General features: G+C 34.3%; 1 pseudogene across 1 annotated transcript; it reads right to left on the bottom strand.

Moving 5' to 3' along the window:
* Positions 1-4,519: 4,519 nt before the first annotated feature.
* Positions 4,520-13,552, bottom strand: LOC143577262 (kinesin-like protein KIN-UA; annotated as a pseudogene). The gene is made up of 19 exons (XR_013143086.1): positions 13,381-13,552; positions 12,712-12,812; positions 12,491-12,613; positions 12,186-12,371; positions 11,882-12,103; positions 11,640-11,796; positions 11,411-11,560; positions 9,765-9,853; positions 9,387-9,590; positions 8,881-9,000; positions 8,615-8,740; positions 8,385-8,516; positions 7,659-7,728; positions 7,477-7,569; positions 7,272-7,400; positions 7,063-7,188; positions 5,641-5,784; positions 5,395-5,523; positions 4,520-4,781 (listed from the first exon to the last, which is right to left on the bottom strand). The product of XR_013143086.1 is annotated as a kinesin-like protein KIN-UA (transcript).
* Between the last annotated feature and the right edge of the window lie 2,622 nt (positions 13,553-16,174).

The following is a 16,174-nucleotide window of genomic DNA, read 5'->3' as shown; positions in this document are numbered from 1 at the left end:
AGTTAGGAAACTATTTAGCCTAAATCCTATATCCTGTGAAACTATTTGGTATTTTAAAAACTATCAATCTCAACCACTAGATCATAAAACCAAGGGCTTATATTTATTCTTATTCTTCCTAGAAAACTATTTCTTTTTATTATAACCCAACCCTATATATATATATATATATACAGAGAGAGAGAGAGAGCGAGAATATTTGTAAGGCCCCGAACCCGGTAACCCTACTTTAACGTCGGATTTACTCATAACACAGTTCTACAAATCAGAGTTCATTAAAAACATTCGCGGGAACGTTGACTTTAATTATTCGATACAAACATTAATCTTTTCTTTAAAACCATAGTATAAAACATTATATTCAAAACATCATTTCTTCCATCTTCAGATGCCAGCCGTTCAATCCATACCATGTGCCATCCTCATGCTAGCTCTTTAGTCTGATCACCTGCGTGCATACTAAAAATCAGCTACGCTGAGTAAGTTCTAGTTAATCAGACAACATACAATTCTTTCTCATACATCTCTACACGTATCCGAAGACACGTATTAATACCGTAACCTTGTATAAATATCCATAAAAGGAACGCCACATAACGTCTAAGATAAGGAACTATTACTTTTACTAGGCTATCCACTAATGTGACACTATGCTTTCCATTAGAGGAACAGTATGCTTCACATTAGAGGAACGCTATGTTTTCCATTAGAGGAACCCTATGCTTTCCATTAGAGAAACATTATGCTTTCCATTAGAGGAACACTAGGCTTTCCATTAGAGGAACAATGTACCTTCCATCAGAGGAACACAATATATATTATTCGTAAAGGGAACTCTATAATTTACTATTTAATATCCATATAAGGAGACAATCACTATTCTTGGCAATACGTGCAATATCCGAAGATCGTTCACGTACTATCAATCCTTTATATGTCATATAACATCCATACATCAATCATATATCATATATATAGCAATCTTATCTTTAAACTACCACATGGCGGTACATGCAATATCCGAAGATCGTTCACGTATCGTCAAGCAATCATATATAGCATACACTTACCACTTAAGGTAAGTGTATTGACTAATCACATCGAGTATGCACACAGCCCCGAAAACATAACAAAGAAATGGGGCTAGAAACTCACCTGAACTCGGTTACGTTCATCGTTAATGGTAATCCCTTTCTTGAGTCGTGCGCGACTAACTGTTTAATAAATGCAATATTAAATACCGCTCTAGTCATCCTTATTGCTACTTAATTAGTCCTACGCGTCTAAGCCGGTTTTACTTCATTGAATCTTTACCGGTTTGTTAATCGTTACTCGTTAACCTTTAAAGGTATCTTTCATAAATTTTCAAAGCCCAGGGGCAATTTTGTAATTATCTCATTCTTTTCTAACTCTAGGGACTATTCTGTCATTTATCAAACTTCTAGTTCGTTAGTTGGTTCTTAACGAATTGCGTTCATAACGAATGACCCATAACGAACTGATCCTTATAACGAACTGGACCTTATAATGAACTGGTCCTTCTGTAACGAATTGAACTTCATAGCGAATGAGCCCTTTGTAACGAATTGAACCTTCTAGTTAGTTATCACCTTTTAACGAAACACTATAACGAATTGAGGTTAATTCGTTATTTTTTCCTTAACGAATCTGGGTACGAACTAAGGCTAGTTCGTTAAGCTTCCATTAACGAATCACTTGACGAATTGCTTCTAATTCGTTAACTCCCCGTTAACGAATTACCTAGGGTTAGGTCAGAGAATGTCAGAAACATTCTCTGACACATCATTCTCGTACCCGCCGCCTTTCCGGCGTCGTCGTCGCCAGAAAACCGCGGCTTCGCCTGGAAAACGAGATCTGACTCTTTTTCACCATTTTTCATCCCGTTCGATCCAGATCTAAGCTAGGGTGACCCCTAAGCTCATCTTAGGTTCGGTTTATACCCGATTCCACCCGGATCTCGTGACTTTAACGTTTTTAACGGTGTCGGCTCATCGTTTCGTTACTAAATCTAACGGGTTTGAGTTCATACAACATCATACTATCATTACCTTGGATCGGGATCGGTATTCTATCTTGGTTCGGCTAGAGAAAGAAGAGAAATTAAAGAGAGAGCTTAAGTGTGTGTTTTGGTGGTGTATGGAATATGTGTAAATGAATTATTAAATGGGTAATTAAGGTTTATATATTTATGGATCATGGGCTTAAGCCCATGGTCTTTCCTTCTTTCCTTCATAACCCAAGTCCATAACCCATATCCATTTAACCCAACACTAGCCCGACTCATAATAACTTATATTTTCATTTTATTAACTGAACTAGAAAAACGGGATGTTACAATACACGGTTGTGTTTAACTTTTTTTCTCGGTGTTCAGGATTTAAACTTTGTTGAGTGTCAATACTTTATCAGTACTTATACGAACAAAACCAATTTTGACTGAAGATCTATACTGACACCGATATCCACATTTGTTTTTATGGTTTTTGCTTATGTGTATAATTATATTTTCTGATATTTTGGTATAATTTTTATTGAAACAAAGTTTTATCCAAAATATATATACATGATTTTTTTTTGATATTGTGACATTTACGGGTTCGAGTGCAAGTATCATACCAACACCGATGGCAAACCAAACCAGGTCCGACTAAACAATATCGATATATATCCAACTCAATTTTTAAACACTTCTGTACAGGAAAACAACTTGAATAAATAGCATAATCGAGTAATAAAAAAGAAAGAGAATAAACAACCAAAACGTAGTCTTCGTCAAAAAAAAATTTAAGTAAATAAAATATTATGAATATAAGAAGTTGTTTCCAAAAACATTTTTTTTGAATATTTTTATTTTGAATGAAATGAAAAACAAAAAATAAATTATATATACTTTTATAAATTTTTAATAAGAATTATTTTGTTATATAATATGAAGAGTGTTAGAGTGAGACAAACAAGTTTATAAAAAAAACTTTATTATTTTAGTATATACTTTTCAAATCACCTATTTTGGTTAATATTTTCTCTCCACAGTTTTAGTAAAAATATCTTTAGTGAGAAGGATTTATATTCACACAAAAAAAACCCATAAAAAATTAATAAAAAATCATAACTTAAAATTTAATAAAAAAAAGGCCAAAAATTAAAAACACAAAAATGTTTCACCGTCTTTCTCGTTCTCAAAAAAAATGGTGAGTAAAAAGATTATTGTGTATTTTTGTTTATCATTGTGTTTTGTGTGTATTTTCGTCATTGATTGTGTATTTTTTTCTTTGACATTGTGTCTTTTTTCTTTGTATTGTGTTATATTACTCAACATTATGCTTTTTTTGTTCGGTATTGTGTTATATTTGTTATAATTGTGTCTTTTGTTCACTTTCATCATTGTGTCTTTGATCTCGGCATTGTATCTTTTCCCCTTTCATCTTTTTTTGTTATATTTTGAGTTATGATTTTCTTTATTATTTTTCTGAATTTATTTTTAAAGGGTCTTTTTTATGGTCAAAAATTATTCTCATACTTCTCATTTTTATCTCCATTTTTATTTTAACTTTACCTTCCGTTTATATACATTACCGTTTCTATTAACAAACTAATATCGTATTTGTCGCTATATTTGTTCATATATATTTTAGTTAAGTCCATAAATTTTTTGTTAGATGGGCTCATGGGGGGCTTCTTTCATTAGCGCCATATTAGGCTATCTGTTCATAAGAACAAACCAAATAGATGAGACCCAACAGCAGCAATGAAATTGAATAATAGTAGCCTAGTAGGTAACTGGTAGTCTGGTAGATTCTTCCATGCAGTGCAAGTGGAGTTCGTTACTTCGTTATATGCACGAACCGGCCCGGTACCAATAGCGTAAAAATACCTAAACCTACTTGTATCGAAACCAACTACCATAAGAATAAATACCCTTAGAGATAATGTTGTTCGGATGGTATGGTACAACATCGGTTCCGTATGACATCGTTATTAAGCATCTCTTACGATACATTTTAGAAAGTAGGATTAAGATGTGTACGGACAGAATTAACCCCGGATAAAGAAGGCAGTGAAAGGGGAAATTCCCCTTTCAGTTGGAATTCAAAGATGGGAAAGAAAGCAAGGAGTTAGAGCTCACAAGTAAGAACTAGCTTATAAGAGCGAAGCCACTCTCTCTCTCTCCTCACTAATAGAAACTCTCTGTCATTCTTCTCTTTAATTGTCTAAGATTATTGTCTTGGCCAGGCAAGTCCAAAAATCGACTTTTGCATCCATTATAAGTCATGATGATATCAAAGTCGTGAAAGAGGTGGTTTTAAAATACTTATACCGAAAACAATTTCATTTTCAATAAAACTTATATCGAAATGTTAACAAATAGCTTAACGTAACAGCACATGTCCACATCTAACCATTTTTACTTGCAAAATAAGATATTACAAAACGTTTACCAACTAATCAAAAACGAAAAATGTGTGTTTATGAAACAAGTGTTTATTACTTACCATCCTATAAACAACACCAAACATGAAGCAACCCACAATAAGCCGGAATGCCCACACGAATGTTACAAAAAAAACGATCGCATTGTTTAAATAAAGCTACATCAATTTAGATCTCTACTCTTAAGCGCCGCAGTTCAGACGAAAATGTTTGACTAGAAGTCAAAGTACGACGAGCAAGGGCACGTATGTCTTCTCGGGAACAATCACGTGAGATACGAACTAGCTCCCACAGTGCACCTCCACTCACCATATCTTTAGCATTCACTTCTAAAAACATAACCGCAATACACATTAGAACCAGCGCATTCAAATATGATCCTAATGTAAAAGGAAATTTGGTTTTAAATAATCCTAACTATTCACTATTGGCAAATAACAGTCCCAACTAACGACATGGTTGATGACGGTCCCATCTTTTAACATATTTATTCCCAGCGGTCCGCAACTAATAGAATCCTAACGCCGTTAGTTGCAGGTCGCCAGAAAACTCAACCTAAATACCACCACCAGTTGGCTCCGACGGTGGTTCAAGACTTCTAGGGTTCTGATGACCTGAATAACTAGAGCTTTTACTAGAAAAATATTTCTAAAGGTCTGATCTAAGGTTACAAAGGTTTGGGAAAAAGTTTTTCCGGCAAAAAATGTGATTTTTCTGGCCAAAAACGTTTTTCCAGCAACCTGCAACCAACGGTGTTAAGATTATGTTAGTCGTAGACCATTGGGAACAAATATGTTAAAAGATGGGACCGTCATCATCTATGTCGTTAGTTGGGAATAGTTGGAATTATTTAAAACCAATTTTCCAATGTAAAAAGTGTTTGCTAATTATTAAATGGTTTGTATATAGATATTTAAGATTTGAACAAAACGAAATACTAACCGTGTTGTGCTAAATGACAAAGTGCAAGCTCAATGTGGCGTCTAATTATTGATGCATCGTTGTTGGCATTTTGCACAATCCATGGAAGTGCTCCGTCTTCTATCAACAATGATCGATTCTTTTTGTTCCCTAACAAAGTAAATAAATAAATAAGTCTTACTTGTTGTATAAATCACCAAGTTTCAACGCTAGAAACAAAAGGAGCAAAACTAAGATTCTTTGTTTGTTTATACTCAAGGGACTTGCCTTTACTAACAGTTCGGGACTCGCATTTTGCAAAATTTGCAACTCCCCGTGCAACTTGAGAAAGAACGTCCGGGTGTCGTGACCTAACCATCCCGAGCAAAGCCTTGATACCGCCTTCAGATCGCAACCGACTTTGTAGTTTATCTGAAAATGGCAATCCAACACATCAACAATATCCTACATACCAACATGTATGTTTTCATTAAATTCTACTTTTGTAGAATTGATAAGCAGTTTTAACTTTCAACAAAAATAACACATATTGTAGCATGTGTCTTAATAAAGAACTTTTGGAAATGACATGCAATGAACAATTCCTGAACCGTTCGGCGGGAAGTTAACTTATGTTCGTTTATTAAATGAACAAACAAACATGAACAAACATTTTGTTCATTCAATAAAACAAACGAACATTCAATCACATCGAGTTCATTCACTTATGTTCTTTAGTATACGTTTGTTTAAGTTTGTTCCATTATGTATTCATTTAAACTCTTAGGACCATTACAATTTTGTCTAGTGTTAATATTTTTTAGGCCCAACTGATTGATATTCACGTTTACTTTCAATCGATGTTTGCAAATCTATATATATATCAATGTTCAGTTATATTTATTCGTTTATGTTCGTCTACGTCCGTGAACCATTCGTTTATAATATTAACAAAAACAAACATGATCATGTTAACTTTCTTAACGAACATGAACAAGAAAACCCTGTTCGTGTTACAGGCCGTGTTCGATCATTTGTTAACCGAACGAGCATGAACATGCCTCATTCATGTTCATTGATTCGATTCGTTACAGGCCTAATCATAACAAAGGCTTGTATCTTTTCTATGAAATGAAGCAGTTTATTTGTATAAACTGAAATTACAAAAATATATCTCGCTATAACTGAAGTACTTGTTAGTTGTGAGCTAAGCAATTAATGCGGAAAAATATCGAATATCGGTGAAGGACCGATATTTGAGATATCGGTTATCGCGGTGGGATATCGGTAATTTTAATATCATGTAAAATTCATATATATAGCCATTTAACACTAATAATTCAGTAGACTCTGCTACCATTAACAAGTTAACCATTTTGCAACTTGCAAAACACTAACAATCGTAGCAAGTAGAAACCGATTAAGACTTAAAACACCAACATTGAACACTAAAAATTGATAATTAAGACTTAGAACACTGATATCAAGAATATCGGTGATTTATCGGTCAATATCGCCAATATTATCGGTACCGATATTTTACTAAGGGACCAATATAATATATTGGTGATATCGACTGCATAGGTTGTGAGTCAAAATAATTACAGTTCCTGATTAAAATGGATCTGCTTAATTGGAAAATGAAGTGAGAAATAGGTTGGGATAATAAAGTAATTATACAAATACTGAATATAAATTATTTAGCATTACCATTTCCACATAGGTTGGCAATAGCTCCAGCTACCATTCGTAAAGTCTGCGGATCCTCAGCATCGGCTGCAGTCATTGCCAGCAAACTAATCCCATCTTGAGCCATAATTAATTCTTGATTAGCTTCTGCATCAACCATAAATGTCACAAAATAATCAGAATAAGTTGATCCTGTACATAAACAAACGGTCCATAATAAACGCACAGACCGTTCATTGCAAGATTCGCAATAGCACCGGCTGCTATTCTGCAAATCGTTTCATCAAAGCTTCTGCTTCTAAGGAGTGCCAGCAAGGATGACAGACCACCAGCTTCAACTATTCTTTCCTGATTAGTATCTGCATATTACATAACTTCAGAAATAATCAATCAAACGAACAATACTTTGATAAGAAGGTTTCAAGAAACAATGACCTTCAGCTGCTAAGTTGGCCACCACTTTAACTGCATGCAAACGTACGTTCGGATCTTCCGATTCTAGCAAAGACAAGATCTTTTGCAACCCAACTATTCAATTTGAGATAAAAGGAAAAAAAGTTAATAACAATATAGCATAAGCCACTTTATAAATCATTAAAAGTGCAAATTTTGCATACCGTGTTCGTGAAGATTGGCTATTGATGATCTCTCTCCGTTACCTTGATTATCAAGTTGTGAGTTTCTTGGCTGAAACAACAAAAACATCTCAAATATTTACCTCTTTCTGTAATACAACTTTCTTTAAAAGGCCAAAAAGTTTATAAAGAACAAAACATCACTGGAGGTCCATGCATTTTACATGGACCCAGTGAGAAACCAGAGGTTCAATTCCCCAAATACAGATTTCAAACCGAATCAATTCAAAGAACACATCACATGGTTTTAATTAACGAACTTGGTTTAAATATACATGCATCAGGAGCGCATAATGCGCGACGCGGCGTGCTGCAATCCATGATGTGACGATTATGCACTCTAAATTGCATAATGCACGATGCGGTCTGATGTGCGCATTTCTAAGTTGAAGTTAGTTCCTTCATAGGCTACTTGTACCTTATGCACAAACTACTAGTACACATAAGACTTATTTTGGTTATACATAACCTTCTTTGGTGGTACTATAACCTTTTTAAAGTTATATTTTGATCTCTCTTATTTTTTTAAGATAACAAGTTAAAATATCATCTATAAATAAGTTTTTAGCATTTTTAATATAAACGCCTCGCATACGTGATGTGTGCACATCACGCATCGGCTTTTTGGATCAAAACACATTGGAGCGCATCACACATTTTAAAACCAAGTTAACAAAGATTTAATGCGTATAAAGATCAATTTTCTACCTGACCAGAACTGAAAGTCAGTTGTGACAATCTGCCTTGCAATAGCAAAACTTCTTCCTCGAGTTTCTGTTTATGACGAACCTCGTCATCTAGTAAATTTTGGAGCTTTATGACATCAGCATTTACTCCTGCCTAATCCATTAAGAGAAATATGAGATGTGATGTATTCCAGTGAACAGAAATTTAAAAAATAATGTAAGATATTTAAAATAGAAAAAAAAAATTCAGACCTCGGCAGGATGCAGTTGTGAATTCTTAAGATTTTGCATCTCTTCTTCAACTTGTTTTCTCAAAGCTATTTCCTTCTGAAGCTTTATTTTTAATTCTTTAACATCATCATTGGCATGATCATTACCCTAATGATTAAAGGTACGGGAAAATATATAAAGTTGTAGAATTTATCGTGATAGTGAAATCATCAGATATGCATTGCTTTGAGATTTGAGATTAAAAGCCTCTTAAATAACTAAAATATTCAGGATAGATAATTTGATACCTCTCCATGATTGCCATGTGTAAACCCATTGGTTCCATGTTTTGAATGGTTGTTCATCCACTTTTCTTCTAGCTTTTTTATTGATTCCATGTAGTCCATCTGGCATTTCATTTTCTCCGTCTATGACAAAACATTATGGATTAGCATAAATGCCTGGAAACAAATGCTTATGTGGAAATAAAATGTTTACAAGTTTGATAAGGTAGCTTTTTTATAAAAAAAATATATAACTGAAAATAATTATTAAATGTCGAGTCGGATGCCAAGTGAGATATACATGTACACTAAAATGAAATACAATATGCCACATCAGCATTTCGTTTAAAATATCAGCAAAAATAGACCTGCTACCGGTTGAGTGTGAACATGTCACGCATTGCTACAACCAATAATAAATGTAACTTGGTTTCACTTTTGAAAAATGTATAAACAGTGTTTCTATTTCATGCAGTTTGCTAAAATGACAACTATAAAGTTAAATTGCAAACACAAATCTGCAAACTAACCTCTAAAGCTTCTTTATAATTAATTTCAGCCTCGGATATACGTTGTTGTGCTTCTATCGCGGTCCTTTCAGTTTCATCCTCAAATGCTTTCTGCTGTCTTTCATTTTCTGCAATCAGTTTGTCAATTTGTGTCTCAAGCCTTTTACACAAACTTTTGTAATCAAATTCCTCCTTGATTTTCAACATGTTCTCCACCTTCATAGCCTGTAATAGATTAAAAGTAACAAAAATAACTATTTAAACAATTGAGACCTCGTGCTTTATGATTTTACTACAAGGATTTTGGTCAATGTTTCAGCAACTGCTCAACTTTATGCATAAAAACAGAGAACATAGCTTGTTAGTTATTTAGTTGAATGCTTTCAAATTGTTGCTCACCCTTTGTCCAAATAATATAGTACTTGCGGTTTCTGCACGATGCCGTGGAGACGGGCCAACAGTTACAATTAATGATGTTCTTGCAGTACCTGCAAATACATATGCTTGAATATAAGTTAAACATCTTCCGTATATAGTAAAAAAACATCTAATGTCACATGTCCTTCTCTAACTCCTTTCAAGCATATGTAGCAACTTTCTAATCCCTCAAATTGCCATGTGACATTTAACTCCAAATTAAAAAATTAAACCTTTGGGTTCTCCATATTTAATTAACTTTAACATCTACATATAAACCCTCTTTCAAAAACTTATTATGTGCGCTTCTAAAATCTAATATGATATTGAAAATGTTGATAAGATGGAGATTGATCAGACATTGAACAATAGAAAAATTGACATAATTAAACAATCACGTTTACTTCGTTTGCCTCATTATATGGATTGAAATTTATTTGTTAAAAGGTTCTCATGAGAATTTTTGGTAGATTTAATAATTCAATCTGCAGATGACTTAAAAACAAAACGTTAGATCATTTAGTTAAATTAACAAGTTAAATGAAGAATTACAAATTTATGTATGAAAATAATTTCTACAAATTGAAAGTATATTTTATTATCTGCCTTTGTAACGTACATTTTGCATAACATAAAGAACTAAATCTCTTTTTACGTGTGCACTCGTATATGTTAAGCATTAGTTTAGTGCTGCAAAAACTTGTTTCCTAATTGATTATTTAAAAATATGATCGCAACAACTGTATTCTAATTAATATAATATAACATAATAAAACATTATGCAATTATCATTTATTAAGTCTCCATTAATTAAGAAAATGGAAACTGCTTCATTCAAACAGCTTTTAACTCTAAATTTGATTTACAAAATTGAAGTCACTGAAGCCACCTTTAACTTCAAATGAAAGATTAAACCTTCTTTTAGAGTTACAAAACATATTATAAATATTACTCTTCTTCTTCATTACATGTTCTTCATTACCTCATAAACCTAGGTGTGCTCTACTACACCATTGCTCTATCGCGTAAGATTCTTATTATATGTTTATGTACTAACCTATGTTTATGAATTGCCACAATTTTGATGTTTATAGATGTTAAAAGATGAGAATGGTAGAATGGCTGGTTAGAAGCCTAACAAAAGAGCTCTGCTACATGGGCATTGATGTAAAGATGTCTTATGCAGCAGTGGTATGTACCGTGTAAATTTGTTTACATTTTGTGTGTATGTGGTTGATCTCATATGAACATGCTTAGCTTAGCTACACTTTTTTGCTTTCTAATTCATCCAGTGACTGTCAAATGGAAGCGGGGAATCATCCAAAGCTACTTTAAGAGAAGGTTAGCATCCATCTTCCTACAAATTGATAATATGGGATAGCGGCATTTTTTTGTCGTAAATTTGCAACTTAAATTGAAGTATGACCAATAATATGTTCTCTTTAATTATGTAATTTATGTACAACATATCTATGTGTAATTTTATCATATGAATTGAAAATGTTTGTAACTATTTATGATAACTTATTTTTGTTGTTTTTGTTTTATTACCGCCCCGTGTAGTACACGGGATCTAACCTAGTGTAAAAAAATAATTAAAAAAACTGATAATATTCTTAAGAACTGACCTCCAAATGAATCTTTAAGCAGCCTCGTCAACTTAGAATCTCTAACGGGTACATGAGGGCTATTCTCTGCAAGAGCATTTATGCACTTTCCTAATGCACTTAGTGAAAGATTTATAGATTTGGCTTCCTCTAACGTGTGTCCCTCACTTCCTGAAAGTAAAAGTTGTAACTATATAACATTAAAGGCCTACTACTTAACAAAATATCATTGCAAATTATAACCATGCACCTGACTTGTGAACACGCTCAGAGCCTGCAAGATCTACAACAACTAATTTGCCTTTTCGAATAATAGGTGGCTTTGAGCTTTTGCTCATGTGAAGAGAATGGTAACTTTCACTTGTGATCTCGGATTCCATATCTGTAACAGATCTCTTGACGTGCACCTAAAATAGTGTTTAACAACGTTTTGTCAAGATTTATGTAATTATTAACACATGCAACTGGTAGAAACATGAAACTATTTTCTACCATTAAAATAGCATGACTACGAGAAGACTCGGTGTTCAGTTTTGTGTTAGCAGCAACTCTATGAGCTTCTCCCAACCGCAATAACTCCATAAAATCATGGTGGGTTTGTATCTCTACAAGAGTTGCAGCTGGTACTGACACGTCACCAGTTTTTGGATCTTCAACAATTGAAATGTTATCGTTAATCGGATTTAAGAGATCTTGGATTGTCTCCATTTAAAGCTGCATTTGATTCAGAAAATAATTTTATCTCAATTAGAACGTTAGTTTCATTGTTTTATGATATGTGTAAGGCTATAGATACCTGCAAGTATGAGATCATAACAGAATCAGAATCCCGAGATATGTTAGCAAGTATATCCTCCATTGAACGGACCATGATTCCACGTGCTGATGTGTCTTCATCGCCCAATCGTCCTAGAGTAAAAGTCTTCCCCGTGCCAGTTTGACCATAAGCCATCACTGTCCCGTTGTAACCATCTAGAACACTCTGAAAATTGCTTAAACATGTTAGTTACAGCTTACAAGATGTTTAAGTTTTCACATACAAAAGCTGTGTGATAGAAAATAACAGAAGTAGAGAAAACTTCAACGTATCATACTACCAACCTCCACTACAGGTTTTGCAACAACTTCATAAACACGCTTCTGTGAAGCAGATTCAGTTAGAACTTCATCGAATTCATAAGTGTCCGAATCCCAATTGTTCTTTCGAAGTTTCAACCGTTTGAACTGAGATGGAGATAATGAAAAAAAACAAAAACTGTCACCACGAATAATCACATGAATAACTAAAATCTAATTGAAGAACTGTAATTCAAATTTCAGACCTCTGGTTGCAACTCCACACAATCAGCAAAATCAGCATCTGCCACCATCTCCTCAGCATTTTGAGGTCTCAATCTGACAGCAACTCGAACGCGACCAGACACTGAGACACCAACTCAAGATATTAGTTTTAAACTGTGTGATTTAGATTTCCAAGTTGGTTGTAATAAAAGATTTGCAGATGTTTAATTGCTGGTAGTGGAGAAAACAAAATGCAGCCATGAACTACAAAGTCTCGGTCACAGCACCAAAATCAACACTTAAAAAATGTTATTTATGAGAAACTAGGTACTAGGTTACAGGTGCAGGTGTACTGATATTGCATTAAGGCATCGGATGATTAGAAAACTTGAAATTATAAAAAAGGGTAGGATAAGAGTAGAGTGAGAATACTGCACATATTCAATGCCAAGTCCAACAACATGTAAACGCAACACATATGGATCTATAACCTGCATCTTGGGATAATCATATACAACAACTTAACTGTTAGAACCTACCTTACCATTTGACATGCTGAAACCCTAATTATTAGGCATAATTTGCATACAACACACATACTAATGTACCATACATGATTCATCCATTATCAATCTATAACACTTGATCAGACATACCTATCTATATAATTTATTAAAAAACAATAATAATAATAATAATAATAAACAAACCTGAATCAGTAAGAGCAGCACTCCGACGAACATTAGAATTAGTCTTGGATTTGAAGGAGGAATTAGAGGCTCTGAGATTGACTCGATCTACTACTACTTTGTTGGCTGGACCTCTACTACTTCGATACGAAGCCATCGGCTTCAATTACCTTCTTCAACCACCGGTAATAATAATAATAAATACTACATGAAAGAGTAGAAAGATGCGTAGGTGAGATTTTCAAGTTTAATTCTTACTGTACTGAGTGAGGAGGAGGAGTTTTTTTATATGTATGTATGTATGTATCTATCCTGGTTTTCAGTTCAAACAAACAAAAGCTATGGGCCCAGATCATGTAAGTAAGTAAGTAGGTGGACGAATTGTGACACGTGGCGTCCAGTCAGCATGGAGTGTAAATTTGTTTTTAGGGTGTAATGGTGTAGGCGCTACAAGTTGGGCCCACAGTTTCTTTTTTTATTATTTTCTTTTTATAAATAAACTAATTAAATAAAAACCAATTTATTTAAATAATTAAATAAAAATATATTAAAAATTAAAAAATAAATACAAAAAAGTACATAAACTAAAAAAAATACACGAATAATAAAAATAAATTATAATAAAAAAAACACACCGAAATATAAATATACATTAAAAAAACTAATCTATTCGTCTTCGTCTTCGTCCCCGTCGTCGTCATTGTCCTCCTCCCCGTCTTCGTCTTCGTCCTCGTACTCGTCTTCGTCCTCCTCAACGGGACGATTATCCCACACGTGTTGAACCAAATCCGCTTTCAGTTGGTTATGTATATCACTTGATGTGAGCTGGTGAATGTTATACGTTCATTGGTCTTGGGTTGGTTCAGGGAACTGTTCTGGAACGCTTCCTGGTATATAGTGTTGACATATTGCTTTTCCATCGTCTTCTAAAATCATATTATGCAATATGATACACGTATACATGGCATCGCTCATTTTTGCCAACGTCCATACACGACAAGGGTTTTTCATATAATGCCAACGTTTTTTTAGAACCCCGAAACACCTCTCGATATCCTTTCTCGCGAACTCTTGCTTCTTCTTAAAATAATCTTTTTTTTCTTCGATAGGGTCTTGAAATGTCTTGACGATGATCGAGTACTCTGGATATATCCCATCTCCCAAATAGTATCTGTGACGATAGAAGGTATCTTTGGCATAAAACGGTAAGACCGGTATGCTACGGCTGATGTAATACTCTAACACGGGTGACGCGTTGAGAACGTTTATGTCGTTGTTGGACCCGACTGAGCCAAAGAAGGCTGACCAAATCCAGGGGTCGTGTGAACAAATGGCTTGAAGACTAACCGTTGGCACTCCATGGTCACCACGAGTGTATTGACCTCGCCATGCGGCTGGACAGTTGGCCCACTCCAATGCATGCAATCTATACTCCTGATCATGCCTGGAAAAGAATGTTTGCTTTCGTGTACATCATATATGCGAGTCAGGTCGTTTGAAGTAGGAATCCTCAGATAACGACGAGAGTATAATTGTATTATCCCTATACAAATAAATTATTAAACAATATTTATATTAAAAACAATAGTTAATACAAACAATTTAAATATTACCGATGCAAAAATTCTCCAACGCATCTCTCGTTGTTTTCTCAGCCATCTTTAAATACTCGTCATTGATATCGGTCGTGTTGCCGAATGCGAGGATGCGTATAGCCGAAGTACACTTTTGGATGGCGGAGAATCCTAAATATCCTCTTGCATCGGGTTTCTGTTGAAAATACTCATACTCCCGCTCCATATCTCCAATGATGCGCAAAAATAAACGCTTGGACATCCGAAAACGACGTCGAAACATAGCGTCTTTAAATGTAGGTGAGTCGTCGAAGTAGTCCTTCATCAAACGAGCGTTCGCTTGCGTACGATCCCGAAGGTTATATGACTGTCTACGTGGTGCCGTAGATGAAGCAGAGCCGGACACCATGTTATTGACGACGGCCCGAACCGCGTTCGTGACCTTTAAATGCTCTTCCGCCACTTGTCGGTGAATCTGATGAATTCTTCGACTCTCGTTTATTAATTGATCCAAAATCTCGGCAGAGTTCGTGGAATCGGGGGAACTCATTGAGTTTGAAGAAGTATGAAAATAATAAAAATGATTGATATTTTTATTTTTGTGTTTGTGTATGATAAGGTGAAAATGGTTAAATAAAGTTTGATATATATATTAAGTTTTTAAATAATTTTTTTTTTATATATAGCCGTTGGGTAACGGCATTATTATTATACTATTTTCTTTCCCACTTCGCAGCGACAAATATTTGCCGCCCCCGCCCCTTTTCGCCCAATTATCGCCGGGGGGGGGGGGGGGGGGCGGTGTTCCTCCAAAAAATCGCCCCAAAATAGCCCCTTTTCTCACCCACTACGTTTAGCCTAAACAACAAAGGGATGATATTATTATTAGTTTTTATTTTTATTTATATACACAAAAAAATTGTGTTTACTTTTATTACATACACATTTTTCACGGACATTGCTTTACTTTGAAAATGGTTTTTTTAAGACGAATGAATACTTAATTAATGGGAGAATTTCATATACCTTTTACTTCACCCACCAAAACCCTTTCTCTTTATTTCCTTTTTTCACTCTTTATTTTATTATTACAAATTGTCAAATACAAATATATACATTTCGTCCAAAAGCAAACTCATTTCAACCATTCTAAAATAAAAAAAAAAGGATTCTAAATAAATTAGTATTCTTCTTTATCTACGGATTTTTTTTCTTCACGTAATAAAGTTTACGGTTGAACA

This window comes from Bidens hawaiensis, unplaced genomic scaffold (assembly GCF_021521415.1).
Source record: "Bidens hawaiensis isolate Kalapana, Puna unplaced genomic scaffold, B.hawaiensis_p1.1 tig00028498_1, whole genome shotgun sequence".
NCBI classification, from domain to species: Eukaryota; Viridiplantae; Streptophyta; class Magnoliopsida; order Asterales; family Asteraceae; genus Bidens; species Bidens hawaiensis.
The sequence above is the reverse complement of the archived record's forward strand: the minus strand, read 5'-3'. Positions and strand labels throughout refer to the sequence as shown.